Source organism: Cupressus sempervirens, chromosome 3 (assembly GCF_028749045.1).
Source record: "Cupressus sempervirens isolate cs-2001-9-10 chromosome 3, ASM2874904v1, whole genome shotgun sequence".
Classification (NCBI taxonomy): domain Eukaryota; kingdom Viridiplantae; phylum Streptophyta; class Pinopsida; order Cupressales; family Cupressaceae; genus Cupressus; species Cupressus sempervirens.
Genome location: NC_143120.1, coordinates 212855127 through 212876330, shown reverse-complemented (window position 1 = coordinate 212876330; position 21204 = coordinate 212855127). Strand labels below are relative to the sequence as shown.

Here is a 21204-nt window from a genome sequence, read left to right as displayed (position 1 = left end):
TGATCAAGTACTGTCATCGTGAGCTGATATGCATCATCTCAGAATGGGTAGAAGCATCTTTATTAAGGAACAAACCCTTAGTCTGATAAAAGATAGGAACTTGTAAATTATAATGGAGAACACTATCTTTAAAAGATGTGTCAGATAATTTAATACTTAGAAATACAAAGTACTTTTAAACATTAGAAAGTATGGAAATTACAAACTTGTTTATTTATATAGTTTTATAAGCTAACTTCTAACCTTATGTGGAAATTAGTAGTGTTTTGGATGCAGTTTCCAACCTAATATTGAAATCTAGAAAGCAAAAATGCAGCTATGGGGTAGAGTTTCCTTGTTTCTCATATTCTCAAAAGAATATTTTGATTAAAATACTTGTATGTAAATTAAACGAGATGATGTAAACTAGGGTATACCCCTTTTAATCTGTATAATATAGGACTTCAGTCTCAGGCAAGACTAGAGGTTTTTACTTTGTTCTTTCCTACCAGTGCCCGTTTGAACAAAGAATCCATGTAATTTTTTATTTTTATTAAATTATAATACAAAACTTCGGTCATTTACTAATAAATAAATAAAAATTAATGTAGAAAAATAAAAATTAACATTAACAACTCACACTATCCCTATCCACCCTTTCTATCATTGTAGAATGCCTATAGGCTTTATCTATAATAAGTATTAATGATAATTCTTGTAATGAAATAATCTAATTATTTATTTTCATTATATAAATAGAATAGAGAATATTAACTTTTCTATACTTTAATTTAAATTAATTTAATTATTTTTAAAGTGTAAATCTAAATTTCTACATACTTCATTTTATTAATTATATTTTAGAAAAATTAAAATAGATATTTTTCTATAATATAATAAATTCGAAAAAAAGTCTAAAAAGTCTTATCATTCCTAGTAATTCACTCCCATAACACTCAAATAGTTTTAGCGAATTACATTAAAGAATATTCCTTTTTGTAAATTATAGAATTTAAAAATTCACTACTTTCCTTTCTAAAATTATATATTTTTAAAAATCTAAATAAATAAGTTTTGTGATTGGTAGAAAGTTGAATTATTAATGTCCAGTCAAAGCTTTAGTGAATGCAACTAAGACAAATATATTTTTTTAAATCTAAATAAATAAGTTTTGTGATTGGTAGAAAGTTGAATTATTAATGTCCAGTCAAAGCCTTAGTGAATGCAACTAAGACAAATACTGATAGATATGTTATCTAGTAGGTCCAATTCATATGTTAGGTTTATACATGTCACTATCTTGTCCAATCATCTCTCTTATTTATGCCTATACAAAAAAAACATCTCCTTTGCACACTTTATATCATAGAAGAGAAGACCGTCATTTGATCTATATTATAGATCACTGCATTAAATTATTATCATTTGATCTATTGTCGATCATTATACATTAATAGCAAGCTATTTTGAAGCCATTTTTGTGGGAGGTTATTTTTTCATTTTGAAAGTGGTGTTGGGTGTGTGAGCTATTTTGAGGTCCTACATCAAATGATCTCATAATCAAACCTTGTGTTGCGTTGCATTTCACATTTTAATATTTGCATCTATTTGTTGTCCCAATTCCTACTATCATTTGGAAATCCAAGTGGCACAGTGACATTGTTTATTCGAATCTCTAGTTTCTAATTAAGGGGAAACCAAGGGTAGCGAAGGTTTGCAGGCTAGGCCTATTAACTATGTCACGAGTGCTCTGGTTCTTGGAAAGAAACTATGGCCAAATTGCAATTCAGGATGCCTTAGTTCAATTTCCTCTTGGTATAGTTTCAAACATTAGCTCAATGCAATCCTTTTGGTTAAAAATTTGATGAAAAAAGTTTCTTTAAATTCTTATAAATGAAAAAATGTTTGTAAAACGTCCTCATATTTCCATACAGTGAAATTCCTTTTTAATTACAAATTAGATTAATTGAAACTGTGAACTTCACTGTACCATGACCATATCTGCCACTTAGGATAGCCCGTACATACCAGTCTTTTTCATGTATTTGCAGCTTAAATTGCTCACCGCCTACAATTTTTCTCTTCAGTTTTGCTACTGTTAAGTTAATCCATACGCCTAATTTCTTTTTATCTGAGCTTCTCTTCAAGGCTCTCATATATGGGGAAAATGGGGCAAAACTAGTGCCTTGGCTGTATTGATGCTTTCACATATTATTCACTAGACCTGATTAGAACCAACCTATGAGAACTTTCTGACACAGCAACTTTAGTAACCACATTATTTGTGGGGTATATACAAGGTTGTCTCCAACATTGAATGCCTCGTAGATGGAGAAGAAGTCTAGTGCCAAGGTTTGTACATTCCATAGAGATTTTTGCTGTCTTGATCACATGGCACCATCATTTTTTTGTTTGAGGTATAATACAAAATGGCGACGTACAAAAAGTAAGGTTGCTCAATCAAATTATATTAAGTTCCTCATTTGCAGGAATAATTTAAACAGTTAATACTACAATATATTGCATTATTATTGATCAGTTTCAGAGGATGATGAAAGATTTTTAGGATAAGCAATCTATAGTTCAGAACATTTTGTTGTGCCATCATAAAAAAGTCAACTCTTCAATGGGCAAGTGAACTGGAACAGTTGTCATCCTGACTACGATGATTTGAAATATATGTATATATTATAGTTAACTTCAACAAAAGTCATTCTATTGGCACAAGATTCATATGCATCGGCCATTTCTGAAGCAAATATTAGAGCCCAAAACAGTTGGAACTTGGAACACGGTCACCAATGTGAAAGCCAAAAGAAATACAAAAGTTGTCAACAACACTCTTGACATTCTCTATGTATATCCTAAACAAATGTGCTATCATCAAATGCACTTAATGATGATGTCAGCCATTCCAATATGCATGTAGCTTTAATGTTAAATGAAGATAATTGTAATGTAACAATCAATCATTCTAGTGATTCTTTTGGCCACAACTTCTTCCAGGCTAAAATCTCTTCCTCTGTAATTAACTTCCGAATGCCTCCATAAAATCCTTCAACCTCACCTCCTGCTTCATGATGACGTTTCCTATTGATTGGAGCACGTCTCCATCGAGAACCAGAGGTATATTGATTGAACTCCAGCCATACAGTATCTGCAAAAGAATGATCATAAGGTAACTTAGAAATCAATTCAATTACAATTGAGAGTGGTGCCTCCACTTTTATCTAATCCATCTAAAACATTATACTACCAAATCCAAAGAGGTAAACCATTTGAATCCAGAGTAAATAATCAGACTCAGATTTATCAGGCAAGTTCACATGCACACAGATATGCAAAACATTCAAAAGATCTAATTTGAAATTCATTGGTCAAAATCAATAGATCTATGTAGAACCTTAAAATAAAATCAGCCAGCAATCGCTAGTTTCGTAAATCCATAATTGCAGAGGAAATAACTCAGAAGCAAGCAAAAGCATTTGTAAAAGAGAAATCTGAGGGCCAAACTAACAAGAGGGATGAAGAGAACTATGAAAAACTCCATTAGATAGTCTCGAAGTTGTCAAATTGAGTAAAAATATAAGTACATTGGTATGATACACTGGCACGTAAATTTTTTGAAAGGGGCCTGGGTACATCCTTGATACATCAGTGTGTGTGTGTGTGTGTATCGAGATATATATACATGTGTGTGTATGTATAAAGACTATTTAAGTACATATGCCAGACAAAATGATCATAGATATTAAATTATATAATTTAAAATACAATATGTTCCATATCAACGTATCAATTTTAAATGTCATAAATTATAATAGATAATCATTGTTCATGAAAAAAAATGATTGGTAATTGACCGAAGCCAAGATCAACATGGAGTTCGAGTAGACTCAAACCCAAGACCTCCCAGACAAAAGGCTCACACCTTACCATTGCAATGTGGGGTGTTCCCCCCATTGTTCATATATATTATGGATAAATATTTATTTATTTACATAACAAAAAGAAAACATCAATTTATTTTCTAGACACATCTATTGTTACAACCAACAATTAAGAGGTCAATCTCATTCTCATTGGGGACAAGCCTATTAACGGGAGAATGGAATCACTGTCAATATAATACCAGAAGAGGAAGTAATGTGATATAAAGTCAAAGCACCTAGCCCTACATACCAAACACCATTTGAAAAAATGCATCCTGACTGAGCCATCTTCATTGGCATTCCCTTCTGCCTTCCCCGGTGTCACACTTTTATTGTGTGCATACGCTCTCCCATAGTTTTCAATTCATTTGAAACAAACATTCAAAAGAGTGCAGGCAGAGACAATTGAGTTTCAGTTTACTCATTTAAATAAAAATAACATGAGGTTTTTATTTTGAGGAATAAATAATGTTGTATAGGGTTTACCAAGGTCAAAAAGTCAACAAAATTCATGGAAAAAGCATCCAACTCTAGAATCAAATTTTAATTTTCTTGGAAACATGTAAGCCTCAGAATTGCATTGGTTCGGCTGGCAGTGACTCCAAATGATTCAAACACAAAAATCTGAACCTTAAGCAATTTTGTATTCTATACAAATTTTGATTTTGGGAAACTTTATACAAGGAATTGGTCTAGTTTTTAAGTGATTCGTAAATATAGAAGAAAATCACATAAGAAGAACAACTTTCCATCCTTCTGCTACTTTAGAAAGAATTTCTTACAAGGGTGGACTCTAATTTAGACTCAGTCACTAAATGCAAACTGATAATCTAGCACAAATCAACCTGTTAATTCATCCTAATTTTCCACTAGACTAAAACTGTTCTTGAACCTTGTAAGGGCCATGATAGATTGTACGATAACTTGAGAAAGATTTAGAGGTGACTCATTTGGTAGAGGTATGAAATATTATATTGTATTATTACTCTTGTAGTGGAAGCTGCTGGAGACACTAGGATCATTTGTCAAATTTTAACAACAATAGTACGGTGTGCACTTCTCAAAATGTTTTGTTGGACCCTCTAAATGAGAAGAAGATATCACAGCCAAAGTAGTGTCACAAAGCTTCCTCGACTAGATTTGGGAATATTGAGAATGGTATAATAATCTCCACAGAATTTCTAGCTTGTGTTACTTGTAACACAAAAAATGCTTAAATGTGAATATTTGTTGAATCTTCAATAGCACTACTATGATATTCCTAGCTTCAAATTTGAGCAAACCTCTAATAAAATCCACAGAAATTTCTTCCCCATTCTTAACTTTGGATAGCCAAAGGTTATGCTATTCCTATGAACATAATACTTTCAACTTTAAGAGTTAGTAGATTTCCACATTCCACAAGTTTATCTTAGTGTATCTTTTGGATTCAACTATGTGAGTATTCTCTTTGCATCAACATTTCCTTGTGCTCTCTATCATCCTGATGATGGGTTGAGTGTAATCCAAAAGGTTGATGCAAAAAAGCACACTCATCCAATTGAATCCAAAAGCTACACTAAGATAGTTTCAACTGTGTTCTTTGGAAGAATGAAACATTCAACAATGAAATCTTCACCAATATGCTTATGGTGATTACAAAAAGTCTTTTTTGATTCACTTGAGTTTTTTGAACCTGCAGTAGCATAATGTAGTTGATATCTCACAGAGAATTTTATTCTTCAACTGGGAACAGGTCTCACTTATAGACCCTGAGTTTTTTGGACCTGTAGTAGCATGTTGTAGTTGACATCTCGTGGAAGATTTTATTCTTCAACTGGAAACAGATCTCACATATAGACCCCTTGTGCCATAGGTTATGTCAATTCCATGAAAATTCCCTGTACGAATTTAAGGAGCTATGTAGATGCTGAATATTTCGTATTAGTAGTTGGATTTATCATTATTCACTGCATGCTACGTCAACCCAAGCAAGAGTAACCAAGAAAATGAAGCAAAATAGGATCTTCCTTTCAAATTTACAATGAATTTGGAAAAGTCACTCAGAGCAACATTGTCTATCAAGAAAAGTCACTCCAAGCAATATATTGATACAGAAGCATCCGGGTCCACATCCAATCCTGCATTGCCCAAAAAAAATCTAGGTGTTCAGTTGAGTTTTGGTTGAATTTTGGGTTGTGTTTCAATTCATTTTTGCTAGTCTTCTTCTGGAAGAATTTTTTAGATCAATTCAACCAAGTGGGAGTCCATCATGTAGAAGCAATATTCTACAAACTTTTGCCCACAACTGGATATTATTAATTACTTTGCAACATGCATATGAAAGTAAACCAATAATGCTAAACAGTAAATAAAACCATACACAGAGAACTCATAACACCATTATTTGTTAACTAGGGAAACCCTGGCTAAAGGAAAACCCTGGTGGGGATGGTACCCACAATATGATCCACTAAACAAAAGAATCCAATTAAGGATATTGACCATGTTAGGAGTCTATTAAATACATATAGTGTCTCAAGTCCTTGTTAGAGGACTAGGTCTTGTTAAAAGCCTCAACCCTGTTAGGAGTTGCTTCAACCTTGTTGGGATTTGGTAGAACAATTACAATATATGCAAGAAGAGCCCACTTCCCTAACATGCAATATACAAATAAGTTTATTCACAACAATACTATCTCATTGTTGTACTTCGCACTTGCTCTGATCATTCATTAGATTTTGCATCACACAAAGCTCGTATATCACATATACTTCCTTCACAATAGTTCATATCACATATCTTCATCATCATTAGCTGCAAGACATGATCTTTACTTATACCTTGCAAATTATCAAAACTCTTGATCAGTTGGCCTTAAAGCTGCCACACGTTTGGTTAATTATTGAAATAACTCGAGATTAACATCTAGGATGTCGGTCCATCATTATTAAGTAATTATCTTGTTACCAAAATAATTCCTTAAGTCGTACAATTCATTTTACTATCATGCTTTGTTCTACTTTGTTCATTACCTGCAATGGTAATTCCTCTATAACTCTCGCCATATTGTTTGTACAAATCTACGCATTGACATATGTCATCATGATACTGTCAACTATCAATCCTCAATTGTGCATGTGCAAAATCAAACTCTATCATCCATACATACCGAATCTATCTCGATGCTGCTGCAAATTGTCCAATACTTAGACAATTTTTTGTCTCTGATTTCACAATGAAATACCAAAATATGTGTTGTCATAAATGACAACATTCACTTATCTACCTAGCCATATTACCAACACTTTCTACCAATAAAACCCACTACGCCTCCCTGAAAAGAAGATCCATAGTCGAACCCATCTCCTAACACCAAGAGCCAAGAGAAGCATGGACACTATAATGGTCATTGACTGCAAACATGGGGTCAAGCTCTTGCACCATGAGGTATACATTTCTTACCATCCTTTTGCAAGTAAGGTTTTTTGTATAAGAGTTTCAAACATAAATCTTATATCTCATTTATATTTGTAGTTATTGTGCTATTTCATGTGCTTCCTTTATTATGCTATTAAATTAGTATAAAAAACATAATACAATTTGATCACTGTTGGTGAATAGATTTGTCTTTTAATTAAAAGAATTGAATGAAAACTTCTATGCCCAAATCCACAAGACAAATGCAATTTCCCAACAATTGGGGAATTTCAACTTCTTCAATTCCTCTCTAAATTTTGGTAAGGTTCAGCTTCCTTATTAGATGTTCAATCAAAGATACCTAATAAATGAGAGCTACTTTTAACCAGAAAGTATTAAGGCTTCCCAGCTATTCTTAGATAGAGAGACAATCTGATAAATAGTAATTAAATAAACAAGAACACAAACAACACAGAGAACACACAGTTTCCCTATCAATTACTTCCTGAAGAACATTGAAAACTAGAACTCATCTAATACAAAAAGAAATATCCAACATCAAAGGAATTTCAATGATTCAATACTAAATAAATAAAGAACAAATTCAAAGCATAACATCTTCGAACATTCAAACATTTTCCTTTTCAAAAGAACAATACTGTTCAGATACAATGCTAGAAACTTAAAACATTTGCATAGTTATAAAACTTAGATAAAAATGGTCACAGTATGATAACCATAAAAAACTGCCAACCCTAAATGCTACTGAGTTTCAAACTTAAATAGAGAACAATCCGAGAATCTCCCTAAAAACCCGATTCTTGGATAATTAGAAGTAGTTATAAAAACCAACATAAGGGTACACAGACCTAGAGTTTAACTTTCAAAAACAGAAACTAAAAGCCTTGAAAGCATTTAAAAGATAACACTAATCATCCGCTGATTGGTCAAGCGATTCTTCTTCCTCATCTTCAGCATCACCCTGTCCACGTGCCAGCTTCCACGTCTTGAACGCATTCATGAATTCAGTCATGGCAGTTGTATTCGGGATTTTGATGCTCTACAATTGGTTTTTCTAAATGTTTTATCCAACATCTTATTCACGATATCCAGGTAACTAGGGAGTCACAGCGTGCACATGCCTAACATTACCTTGCTTTTGGCCACCTTGGAGAAGTCAAACGATGTGAGATCAGTTTTATTTTTCACAAACTTTATGCGTTCTTCATATTGTTTGATCATGGTCTCCACATCAAAACCTCCTTCCTTAAGAGGATTAAAAAGGGCTGAGCCAATGCATTGAAAATCCTTGCCTACATGTTCAAGCAACATTGTGAATTGCTTTTCACATGATTGCATCCTAGAAATAGTAGAAGTGTAATTGGATACCCTCCAAGGTATATTCTTTCTCAAAACTTGAATCAATCCTGCGTCCACATGCTGTAGCGGGTTCTCTTTTATGAACTTTTTTGGCCCGAAGTCTTCTACTTCTACCAATTGGGTTACCATGGCCGAGAATTTCTCAACTTCACCTTTCCAAATTGTTGACTATATGCGAGAGTCATCAAGTGCAGCCCCAGCCAGAGAAACAATCTCATGCAAATTTCGCATGAGTTTAGCGACTTGATTTCTTACTAGGCTAATCCAACTTGTTACATCTCAATTTTTGACCTAACTTGAAATATAGCCGTTGAGGTTCGCATGAAATCAGTTGGCAGTTTAATTTGTTATAATTTGGCAAAATGGTAAGATAGTTAGTCGTTGTGATTTCAAGTGAAGATGACATGTTAGTTGATCGTTAATCACGAATTCATGGAATTGAGAAGAAGGTTAACTGTTTTGATTATTTATGATTAAATAATTTATAATTTAATTACGAAGAAATTCCTTGTAGGAAAATGTCGAAGGGGTGGAAGCATTGTCAGAAGAGAATTAGGCAGGGCATCACCATCATTGGGCAGACAGGTAGAGGACCTAGCGATTTGAAACAGGATACATCTGTGGAACCACATGAATTATTTAAATAATTAATTTAATTAAAATAATTAAGTTAAAATGTAAAACATCTCTCAAAGGATTTTAATTTATCTTTCATCATATTATTTTAATAATAATTTAAATACGTGCATATAATATAAAATGATTTGGCATCATTATAATTTAATAATAGAGTGATGTTCTCATGTAAATATAAATATAAGATTATAATAATGTTCAAATTATAATAATTGAATTATTATAATTTTTGAATTATAATCTTCCAATTCTATTCTCTTCTTTTTATTTTTCTTGCTTTTAGCGGATTAATATTTGGCGTGTTTAATCGAATTTATGTTTTTGAATTCATATAGACTTCTTGGGATTCGAATGGTCTTATTGTCTTTCCAACTTCTCTTCCAACTTTTTTTTATTTTCTCTCTTTATTTTTCTCCTTTTCCAATTTGAATTCATGAGGTATTCGAATGGCTTCTTGTAACTAAAGGAAGCCGTAGAGTCAAGCTCGTTTCTATTTCTTAGACTCATAATCATATCACGCATTCTTTTTCTTCTCGGCCTTCAAACTCATTGCTATCGGTAACCCAACAACCGAGCTCAGACTTTGAATTATTTTACTGCCCGAACCTTTCCTCAGCACACCTTGCCGCAGGTCTCAGATTGTGAACTTAAGTCTTTTCCAAGCGTAAGCCATTTCGGAATTGTTTAAAGGGGTCCTGTAAGGTACCTGCCGCATCTTTGTTTTCAGCTTTATTTTGCTATGTTCAATGCATAACAAACATATATTTCATACACCGCAGGTTCCTCTATTTTCTTTTCCATGTTATAACAACAGCAGTATGGTATTAGTGATACCGAGTCCATGACATGGTGCCTGTTGTTTCATTTGAATGCATAGGATAATAAGTAGACATATTCTGCAACATAATCTTTGCCGTAGAAGTTTGTCCATTATGTAAAACATAAATCATCTCAATTAGATCCAAATGCATCCAGTCATATCTCATAATGGTGAACAGAATATCTTGAACACCAATGAATATCTCAAGTCACATAAGATATGCTAAGACCAACAGGAACATATTGAATCCATTACTTCCTTTTTGATATGCCAGTTGGTGCTCAGTTTTATTCATCTTTCCATGTTAAAGATTAACACTGTTGCATGTTATATACAGTCTGAATAAAATATGCCGATAGATATTTTAATATAGCTACTTAGTTTGCAGATAGATATTTAACATAGCTTCTTAGATGGAGTCCATAGGGTCTGATAATCATGTCACCTGCTGATCATTTTCACAGCCATTGATAAAGAAGATGGAATAATAATGATAGCCATTAATTAAAGATCCTGCCTGAATTTATTTCTAATCTTTCTTTTATTCATCATAATGAAATGTAAATATTATCATTAAGTCCAAACACCAAGGAATTCATCGGCAATGAAGCCATCAATGGTGAAGAGATGGAGTTAAAGAGAAATCAATTATGATTAATTAATTAATTAAACATCAATTCTGAAATCTTGAAGAACATAATCATGTGATCACAAATTGTGAAATGCTGGATGCATGTGATCCTTTTGTATAATTGACAGAACTGGTGGTTCTGAGAATTCCAAACACCTAGGACTCATCCAGCTATGTAGCCAAGAAGATGGGTGACGAGGAGAGAGATAGGAATCATCAATAACATGAATCAGTACCAATTATTACAAAGCAACGTTTATCATTTTTAATATGAATTAATTAATAACTCATGTTTAAATTGTGATCTCCTGCTGCCAAGTTGCATGTTAAAATACCAGGAAGCCCAGTGGTTGGCAACATGTCCCCTGTCCATTCCGGGTAGGGAGGGCCTTTCTTGTTAGAGATCGTGTGGGATAAGATTTGGTTCGAAGTTAGGTGGTTAAGCCCCTGACAATGTTTCACCTCTCCATAAGTTACCAAACGTGCATCAGATAAAAATATGCTATGCATTCAATTGTTTAACAGAAACAGGTATTATCACTTTTATTTATGAGGAGGTAAGATTAAATTGAGTTATTTCATTGTTACCGTTATTTTACACCTAGATGCAAGAGAGAGATTCATGGATTGTTTTTCATTTATATAAGTATCGAATATAAGTATATTTCTAATTTTGAGTTACTGTCACAGTTAAGTAATCAGAAGGAAAGGAATCTGAAGCCCTAATTAATTGAGTGATAGCTGGAACCCTAAATAATACAACAATACAAAAGCCCTAATTGAATCCAAGGGTATCGAAAACCCTAATTGAATCCAATGGTATCGAAAGCCCTAATTGAAACCATGGTATCAGAAGCCCTAATTGAATCCATGGTATCAGAGATCCTATTTGATTCAATGGTATCAAAAGCCCTAGGTAATACAACGGTATCATAAGCCCTAAATGCACTGATGGTAAACGATGCCCTAATTGATACAGTGGTATGTGATACCCTAATTTTAAATATAGTGGTTTTTAGATGATAGTCGTCCTGTGATATTGTCATATTGGTATTTTTGGACTAACTCGGGTGGTTGCAGAAGCATCCCTAGTTTGATTTCGATCTCATTTTTCTGAGGTATGTGGTTTTCAGTTTCTGTAGTAATTTCATTTGATGGTATTTCAAGTTTATAGTTAAAAAAATTTGTCTAACTGATTTTTAATGGTAAATCTTATTCACGTGAACATGAATAATATAACTGTCTTCCTACGAAACGAAGTAATAACTATATTCTTTGAGTTGTAATTTTGATAATTAAGACCTGAGAAATCAAGATGTTACACAACTGAACACGACAAACATCATCATCTTCCCTTTCTTTAAATCCTCTAGCAGTTGTTGATTTTTAGGAGCACTGGAGTCAAAGGTAAGCTGTGATTGGTTACCAGGAACCGAACTTTGACCCTTCAATGAATTTATATATTCGGACATTGCATTATTCTTAGCTTTCAGTTTCTTCTTTTCAATCCTGTCTTTCTGCGACTGTAGCACAATTTTTTTGGTAGATGTCTCCACCCAATGTTCTTTTGTTTCACGGTTCATTACCCCTAAATTTGTGCATGTGATTTCAAAGTTGCTAAGGTCCAACTTACTAGTTCCTTCTTTTTGATTGTAGGTGGCTACTTCAACTATACTCCTCCTCGTTGCACTATCAAAAGTTATCTTGTTTGCACTTTTAGTCCTCTTGGGTCTGGGGGCCTTGTTGTTATATTTGCTCACAATGTAGTCGATAGGGAAAGAAACTGGAACCAAACTCCTCTTCCTATTTCTTGAAGCTACAAGCCAGTTAGGAGTGGTAGCATCTTGTTGCGATTCAATACCTTTTTTAGGGATGTTTACGACTTGCATCCTCAGAGGAGACGAACCCACAATCATTTGAACTCTCTGGCTGTTATCAATAAGCTCACCACCTAGGTCTTTATTTGGTTCGCCATCTACCTGGACCCCCTAGTGGAGCTTTACCGGAACTGACATTTTAGTTTTCTTGTTAGAACAAATTTTTTGCACAAGAGGGGGATTATGGATCTTCTGCTCAGAGATCTTTGATGACCTTCTGTTACCTGCAATTGTAAAACCAATATTAGAAATAGGGTCAATTTGGTCATTAATACATGTGTCCTTTTTCATTCTCAACCAAGACTGTCTTTTCAATCACATTTCCTATTCTTTCAAAAATATTATCCTCTTCTTTAGAGTTCCAATCTATAGCAACCGTGTTATAATTTACTGGTTCAATTTCTTGGGGTGCTGGGATACTTGTTTTGTCTTCTATGTCTGTGATATCTACACCCAGTTTCAATTGAAAAAGATGGACTTATGATGCTTTGCAAACTCGTATCATGACCAAAAATTCATATTGACCTTCATGAATTCAAAAGCAATTTTAAGCTCATTTCCCTCCCTAATACTAATTTGACAGATTAGCTGAATGAAGAGCTGAATTGCGATGAAAATAGCTCTGTGTAATTATTTTTAGGATACTTATCCATGGCAAGGATAGGAAACCTATCCTTAAGTATGTTCGTGCAGTCTCCTCAATTCTTTGTACTTGCGCAAATCCTCCAACAAGTGTATTTCTTCCTAACCATTTTCACAAGTGTCAAAGACATATTTTTACTTGAGTAGAAAACACTAGCATCCAACTTGCATAACATTTTCTTGATTGCACTCTTCTTGTCAGGTTGATAACAATATGGATCAACATTAGATGGTTAGATACCAAGAACCCATGTAAAGGTATTGTTACATCCCAATTTTTGACCTAACTTGAAATATAGCCGTTGAGGTTCGCATGAAGTCAGTTGGTAGTTTAATTTGTTATATATGACGAAATGGTAAAGATAGTTATTCATTATGATTTCAAGTGAAGATGACATGTTAGTTGATCATTAATCACAAATTCATGGAATTAAGAAGATGGTTAACTGTTGTGATTATTTAAATAATTTATTATGATTATATAATTTAACGGTGGAGAATTTCCTTGTAGGGAGCATGTCAGTGGGGTGGAAGCATTGTCAGAAAAGAATTAGGCAGGAGCATCACCATCATTGAGCAGATAGGTAGAAGACCTAACGACTTGGAACAGAATACATCTGCGGGGCCCGCATGAGTTATTTAATAAATAATTTAATTAATATAATTGAGTTAAAATATAAAACGCATCTTAAATAATTTTAATTTATCTTTCGTCATATTATTTTTAATAATTATTTATATATGTGCATATAATATAAAATTGATTTGGCATCATTATAATTTAATAATTTAAATAAGTGATTATAATAATGTTCAAAATATAATAATGTTTGGAATTATAATATTCGAACTATAATTTCTCTTTTAATTGATTAACACTTGGCATGAAAATTGATTTAATATTTGATAATTTGAATTGTATAATCTTCCAACTTTATTTTCCAACCTTTTATTTATCTTTCCTTCTTTTTATTTTAATCGATTTAATGCTTTGGAATTTGAATTTATGGAGGAATTGAAAAGTCTTCTTGTAACTGATGGAAGCCATAGAGCCAAGCTCTTTCTTTTCCTTTTCTTTATTTAGAGTCTCATGATCATATATGATCACAGCCCTTTTTACTATTTCTTCATTCTTTTTCCTTGCTATCGATGGCTCTCGAAACAACAGAAATAAATTTCGATTGACATTACTACTTATCCATCCATCTCCATATTCTCGTAACATTCCTTGCCGTGGATTTCAGAACAGGAAGAGAAGTCCATTCACCCGACCACAAAGCATACCGGATTATAACGGAGATGCCACCTAAGACTATTGACGTACCACAATTTCTTTATGTTCTTTCTTTATGCTAAGTCTGTGGTGAAATGTTTAGAATACAACTTATATACTGCTGATTTCTTTTTGTATTTTCTTTCCACATTAATACACCAGTCGTATATCTTTTGTGTCATTGATGCATAGAATCCATAACATTGATGCCTAATTATTTCAAACTAAATTCAAGGGAATATTAAATAGATTTTAGAATTGGAATCTGTCTTTTATATCACTAATGTTCTTTATTCATAATCGTGTATCCACCTTTCCTTGCATATACAGTCTGGTTACCTTTCTTTCATTTCCTATTTTTCCTAAGTCAGCGTTCTGTCTTATTGTTGATGTTGCCGTCCAATAAATGTAATGTTGAATGGATAAGATGTGCAAGTGAAGTCTCATAGTCGGATCATCACAGGGCCTGTTATCATGTTTCCAGCAATAATATAATCCATAAGTTTGACACAGTCGTAGATAAGAAAGGTGGAAACTATAATGATATTGTAAGAATTTGCCTAAGGGCAAAATTCACCCAGGAACTAAGAACTCAAACACAAGCACAACTGTAGACCAAAAAGAGAGAGTATGATCAAAATGACAATATATTCATTCAATATGCAATGTTCAAGTACACTAGGGGTGCCTATATATAAAGGCCTCTGAGATACATCTAGAATGCCTCATAATCAGCTACATGATAAGTCATACAACCAGGCACATGTCCACCAGATATGGGTTATCCTCCATTAAGCACGGAAGTAAGTGCGGTGATGAGAGAATAAGCCTACAAGAGTGTGACACGCAAATCAGTGTTGTAGACATCATGTGCTAAAATAGAGTTGCGTACTCCTGTATTGTCAACATGACAACTCAAAAAGGTGCACAAACTCCTAAGTGTCTCACAAAATAAAATAGTAAAATAATGCAAAATAATAAATTAATGCATTAACCTAAGTAAACTTAAGTGTAACTAGTGAATACGTATTTACACCAACACCCCTCCTTAAGTGCAACTTAGGGGAATGCCCTTAAGCTTACGAAAACCAGGATGAAGATGCATATTGGGTCCTGGCTACTAGGCCATTTTAGGTACCCATGTACATAATGAAATGCAATCTTTCATAAAGCGGAGAAAGCGGGAAAACCTCATAGGAAAAACCCTCCCCCAAAAAGAGAGATAAATAGGGATGCATGGATGGATGGAGTAATCAAGACCCCCCCATTACAAAATACATCCAGTATATACAAAAGTGAAGAAGGAGAGAGACAAAACCTCATAAGAGGAAAAAGTCCCCCCCATAAGAAAGAAGAGGAAGAGAGGCAAGGTAGTCCCCCCCCCAAATGAAGAATGCTTGTCAGTGAAAGCTGCTCCGATGAAGAAGCTAGTCCATTAATGTTGGATGATGTTCCTCCCCTTAGGAAGAAACAATGGCAAAGGTACAATCCTGAAGATGTATGGTGGCCCTGAAACCTGCTCAAGTACCCTGGTGCTGATGCTGATGTCTGCCCCTTCCAACTGTGCTGAAAAGAACGAATGCAAATTTGGCAAGGATGTTTGTTGAACCTGTTCCAAGGAACCATCTGTCTCCTCAACTAACAAAGAGACCTCCACCAATTGCTGTACATAAGGATCCACAATCACGCCAACCTGTGAAGATTGATCATGTAGAGAATGGACATGAGGGTTAGAGTGAGCCCTTGCAACAACTGTAGAAGGATCACCTTCATCAAAGAGAAGATGTAAGTCCTCAAGACTGTCTCCCAAGTCAACTAAAGCTGGAGTTGGAAGACGAGATGTACCATGCTGTGATGGACCTTTCACTGTGGCAATATAAGCATGTGGACTGGACTAATGATGTGACCTCTCACTCAACTGTCGATAGAACCCCATGTGCCTGAATCTATTGAAGCACTATCACTAGTGTCACTATCAGTTTCCACTGTGTATGATGTGCGGAGAAGAGTAGAGGATAAGCTGGGTGAACTTTCCTCAAAGTGTACATCCTTCTCTACAAAGATCTCATGTGTCTCTGGATCCATAAGTCTATAAGCTTTAGCATTGTCTTCTTATCCAATGAAGGTAGAAGGAATAGGTGTCAGTGCCTTGCAACCCCTGGAAGATAGGTTTGCCCATGCTGGACAACTGAAGACTCTGAAGTGACTCACAACTGGTTTTCTGCCGCACCATGCCTCAAAAGGAGTCTTCCCGTTTAGGGCATTATGAGGAGACCTATTAAGTATGTGAGTAGCACTGCTAATGGCTTCAACTTCAAGTGTAGGATCAAGAGACTTGGCTTTTATCATGCAACTTGCCATGGTTTTGAGAGTCCTAATCCTCATAGCTGCAACATCTGTCTTGTGTGGACTGAATGCTGGTGAATTCTGAAGATCAATCCCCTCAAGTCTACAAAAGTCCTTAAGTCTTCTATCTACGTATCTGTTCTCATTATCCACTCTCAGTACCTTGATGGCTTTCCTTCACTTGTGTTCAACGTGAGTCTTGAAATCTTGAAGCTTATGAACCACTTCATTCTTGTGATGAAGGAAATAGACCCAAGTGAATCTTGAAAAGTCATTAACAAATGTGAGGATGTAGCGGCCTTGGCTAATTGAAGTCACTGCAAAGGGTCCTGTTAAAACCATGTGAACTAACTGAAGAACAACTGGAGCATGTGAAGACTTCCCTTTATCATACTTCTCCTTGAGATGCATATCCACTGAACATGATGAACATTCTCCTTTAGAAAAGTTGATGTTAGGTAGACCTTTGACCATGTGTTTTGAGCAAAGTTGTTGAAGAGAGCGGAAGTCAAGATGACCAAACCGCTCATGCCATAAGTCCATTTGTGAAGCAGAGTGATTCAACAAGGCTTGCGAAGGAGACTTAGGCACAAAATGGGAAAAGGAATAAAGCCTCTTGTCATCATTGACTTTCCCCACTGCAGCCAATGAATCATCTCTTAGACTTCGCACCATCACTGAATCTGGAAGGAACTCAACTTTATGACCATCTCCAAGGTGAGTGATTTGGTAAACTAATAGGAGATTGGAGCTAAGGTTTGGAACATAGAGAACATCTTTGAATTCCCCATTTTCCATTTCCACATGTCCTTTCCCTTCAACTTCCATTTTAGTATCATCTCCCACGAAGATGTGTGGTACCTTTGACTGCTTCAATGAAGAAAAGTCTCCCTTTGAAGAACCCATATGGTAAGAGGCACCTGAGTCGAGTATCCATTCCGAAGAAGAACTTGTATTTGCCATAAGTGCTTGACCTTTACCCTTTGAAGAGGTTGGAGTTGAATCCTTGGAAGTACCTGGTACTTGAATTATGTTCTTCTTGAGTAGATTTTCTAACTCATCGATTCTTTTTGTCTTGCAATGATGCTCGTCATGATTTGGCTTTTTGCAGTATGCACAAAAGAGTTTGTCCTTCTTTTCATTACTTCCCTTCTTGTTTGAAGAAGCACTGCCTTGTTGTGAGGAGGATTGTTGTGTCTCAGATTGTGTTTTCTGCTTCCATTGCTTCTTGTTGTTGTTTTTTCCTCCTTGACTTGATTGGTGCTCATCACTAGCCACCAAGGCTTTGGTCTTTGATGACTTGAGAAGTCCTAAATCCATCAAGTGAGATTGCTCAACAATCAACATCTCTACAAATGCATCAAATGAAGGCTTCTGGTAAGTAGATCCCATGGTCAACCTGTGAGTATTAAAACTTGAAACAAAGGAAGCATTCTTACAAGGTAGCCTCTTCAGGATGTGATGAATCAACTTATCATCCTTCGTGGGATTTTGTCATGTCCCCATTTTGGAGGCAATTTGATTTAATTAATTTAATTAATTAGGTTGTCCAAAATAATGAATATTTTATGAGGATGACTAATTAATTATTTTAATTAAATAAATAAGTGGTATTAAGTTAATTATTTATAAAGTTATCAAATAAATAAATATTAAAAGGTAACTTTATATTTAATTAATTTAATAAAGTGACTTGAATTATAAAATATTTTATAAAGTCACTTTATAAAAAAAATCAAGAGTTCCCCTTTTGAGTACATACATGGACTTTGTAAAAGGAAAAAAGAAGTAATATTAAAACTCATGTATTATCCCACATTGGCAAGACGGAAGCGTGGAGCAAGTGAGGAAGGGATTAAAAGAAAGAGGATAGCTCTCATTTATTCATGCTTGAAAATATCAAAGAAATTGAAAAAATTTCTGGAGATTATGTCTCAATAGTTTGAAGGACGAAATCCCTTCAAGCTGGAAATCTTGACGCCATTGAAAGATATGGTCTTGAGATTCAACATAGTAGTAGTGCGAAAAAGAGGAACCGAAAAAGCAGGCTGAAAAAGCGGGTACGAAAAAGCAGTCTGAAAAAGCGGAACCGAAAAAGCAGGCTGAAAAAGCGGGTACGAAAAAGCAATCCGAAAAAACAGGCCGAAAAAGCAGTTCGAAAAAAGCAAAGCAGAAGGGGCAGCATTGAAGGAGAAAATTATTACAGCCATCTACAACCCGGTTCCTTTATTAGTATTGTTTTTTTAGGGTGTTATAAGTTTCAGCTGTAAGTGTGCATTATACTAGCATTCTCATTTTGTAATCCATGTAAATGCCAAAAGTCTTGGCCATATTTCATGAGCATTGTATTAGAAATTTCATTGCAAATTAAGAAGATAATAGTTGCTGGTGTCATTTAAGCAATTCAATATCATTATTTATCAGCTAGTTAGTTTGCACACCAACTGTTTGTAAAAATGCCAATTGGCTGTAGGTGTTCATTTCTCATGCTTAGATCATATATATGCATTGAATATTGTCAAAATTAATAACACACTCATGTTAGGCCATTGTGTAGTCCATTTGGAATCTTCTAGCACAAGATTCTCATTGATGCAAATTGAAAAGGAGTCATTTAAAGCCAGCTGAAATACTATATCAGTCATACATCCATTGCATGTGAATTGCTTGATGAAATCCCTTGAGCTTTCATCAGCATTTTGTTGAGAGCAGATTCGAGGAGGGTTATTACAGTGGTATCAGAGCTTGTTTGCAAAGTGTTTGACAAAATGTCAAACAACTTAAGTATAAAGATTTTTGGTGTTTGAAGAAGTTATAACCTATTAGGGTTATTACAGTGGTATCAGAGCCTAGTTGTCCTGCCATTCTGTGGAGGTCTTATAGGGAATTTGGAATAGCCAGATAGAGAGGAAAATGTTTGACAAAATGAATGCCGATCCAGATCAGGGAAAGGAAAGATTCTTACAATTATTAGACACCTTAGCACAGGGACAGCGATCAGCAGAGCAAAGAGCACAGGAACAGAGTCAGAGATTTGAGCTTATGATGCAGATGATGACTTGTCAAATGGGGTTGAATGCTAATATGGGTGGAGGAAATAATCAGAATGGTAATAATCAAAATGGTAACAATCAGAATGGGAACAATCAGGATGGGACACATAATGGAGGTGAACAGGTTGGGAACAATTCCAGTCATGCACCCCAGCAAGCTAGGACAGTGAATTCAAGGCCCATGATTCCCACATTTCCTCCTAGAGCCCCAGAGCAGCCCGTCCTAGAGCCCCAGATCACTGATATACAGGACTAGTTGAGAAGAGATTGGGAAGCCGGAGGTCCAGATTTTACTGTTGCAATTACCTTTAGGGAGTATATGGATGTGCGGATGAAACATATGCCACGTAGACATGACAGGAACTAGAGCTATGAGCTACGGAAGAAAATAGGGAAACTTCAATTACCATATTATGATGGCTCAGGGAAGTCTACAGCAAGAGCTTGGGTTCAAAGGCTTGACACATACTTTCAAATGAACCCTATGCCTGAGGAAGAAGCTATTAAGTATGCAACAATTCACCTGGATGGGTTAGCACACAAGTGGTGGCATCATGGTATGGTCACCATGGGTCATGCACACATTACCTCATATGTGGAGTTTAAGGAGAGACTGATTGAACTTTTTGATAGGCCTAAGGATCGTACCTTCCCTATGACAGGCAGAAACTTGTATAAGGAGTTTAACAGATATGCTGATCCGATACAGGGAGACATTAGCACATTTTCAGGTAATGGTTTATTTGCATCATCTTCACAGGTAGAAAGGGTTTCAGATGTTGTGCAGGTTGAGCCAGTTGCATCAGAAGGTGATATCATAGGCACACTGGATTGCATGATTGACATAGATAGTGATTCCAGTACAGTTGGGCTGGATGAAGTTACAGCAATTCAGGATGCTGTCATGTTTGAGGATAGTACAGTTGATTAGAAAGTGAGCATTCAGGACTTTGCAGAAAATGAGTATCAAGCAAAGTTGGATGCTTCTTCACATGAGATAGGGGCTAGTAGCTCTTCACTTGGTTTGGCAAGCCAGTTGAAGACAAGGGACAAGGATATTGTCGTGGCTTTATCTCATCATGACAGGATGTACGGATTGATTGAGAATCACATTTGGATGATTCAACTGCAGGAGAGACAGAAAGGAGTCACAATAGGTTCTTCTTGTGACGACTTACAGCAGATCAAAGAAGGCATGGAGGCAATGAAGGTAAGTTACATACACCGACTTTCAGA

The 21204-nt window shown here is 35.1% G+C and overlaps 1 pseudogene across 1 annotated transcript in view; it reads right to left on the bottom strand.

Moving 5' to 3' along the window:
• Nucleotides 1–2614: 2614 nt before the first annotated feature.
• LOC149565573 (F-box protein At2g26850-like) overlaps nucleotides 2615–21204 on the bottom strand; it is a 61785-nt pseudogene continuing 43195 nt past the window's right edge. The window contains exon 5 of the transcript XR_016362052.1: nucleotides 2615–3136. The product of XR_016362052.1 is annotated as an F-box protein At2g26850-like (transcript). The remainder of the gene's footprint in view (nucleotides 3137–21204) is intronic.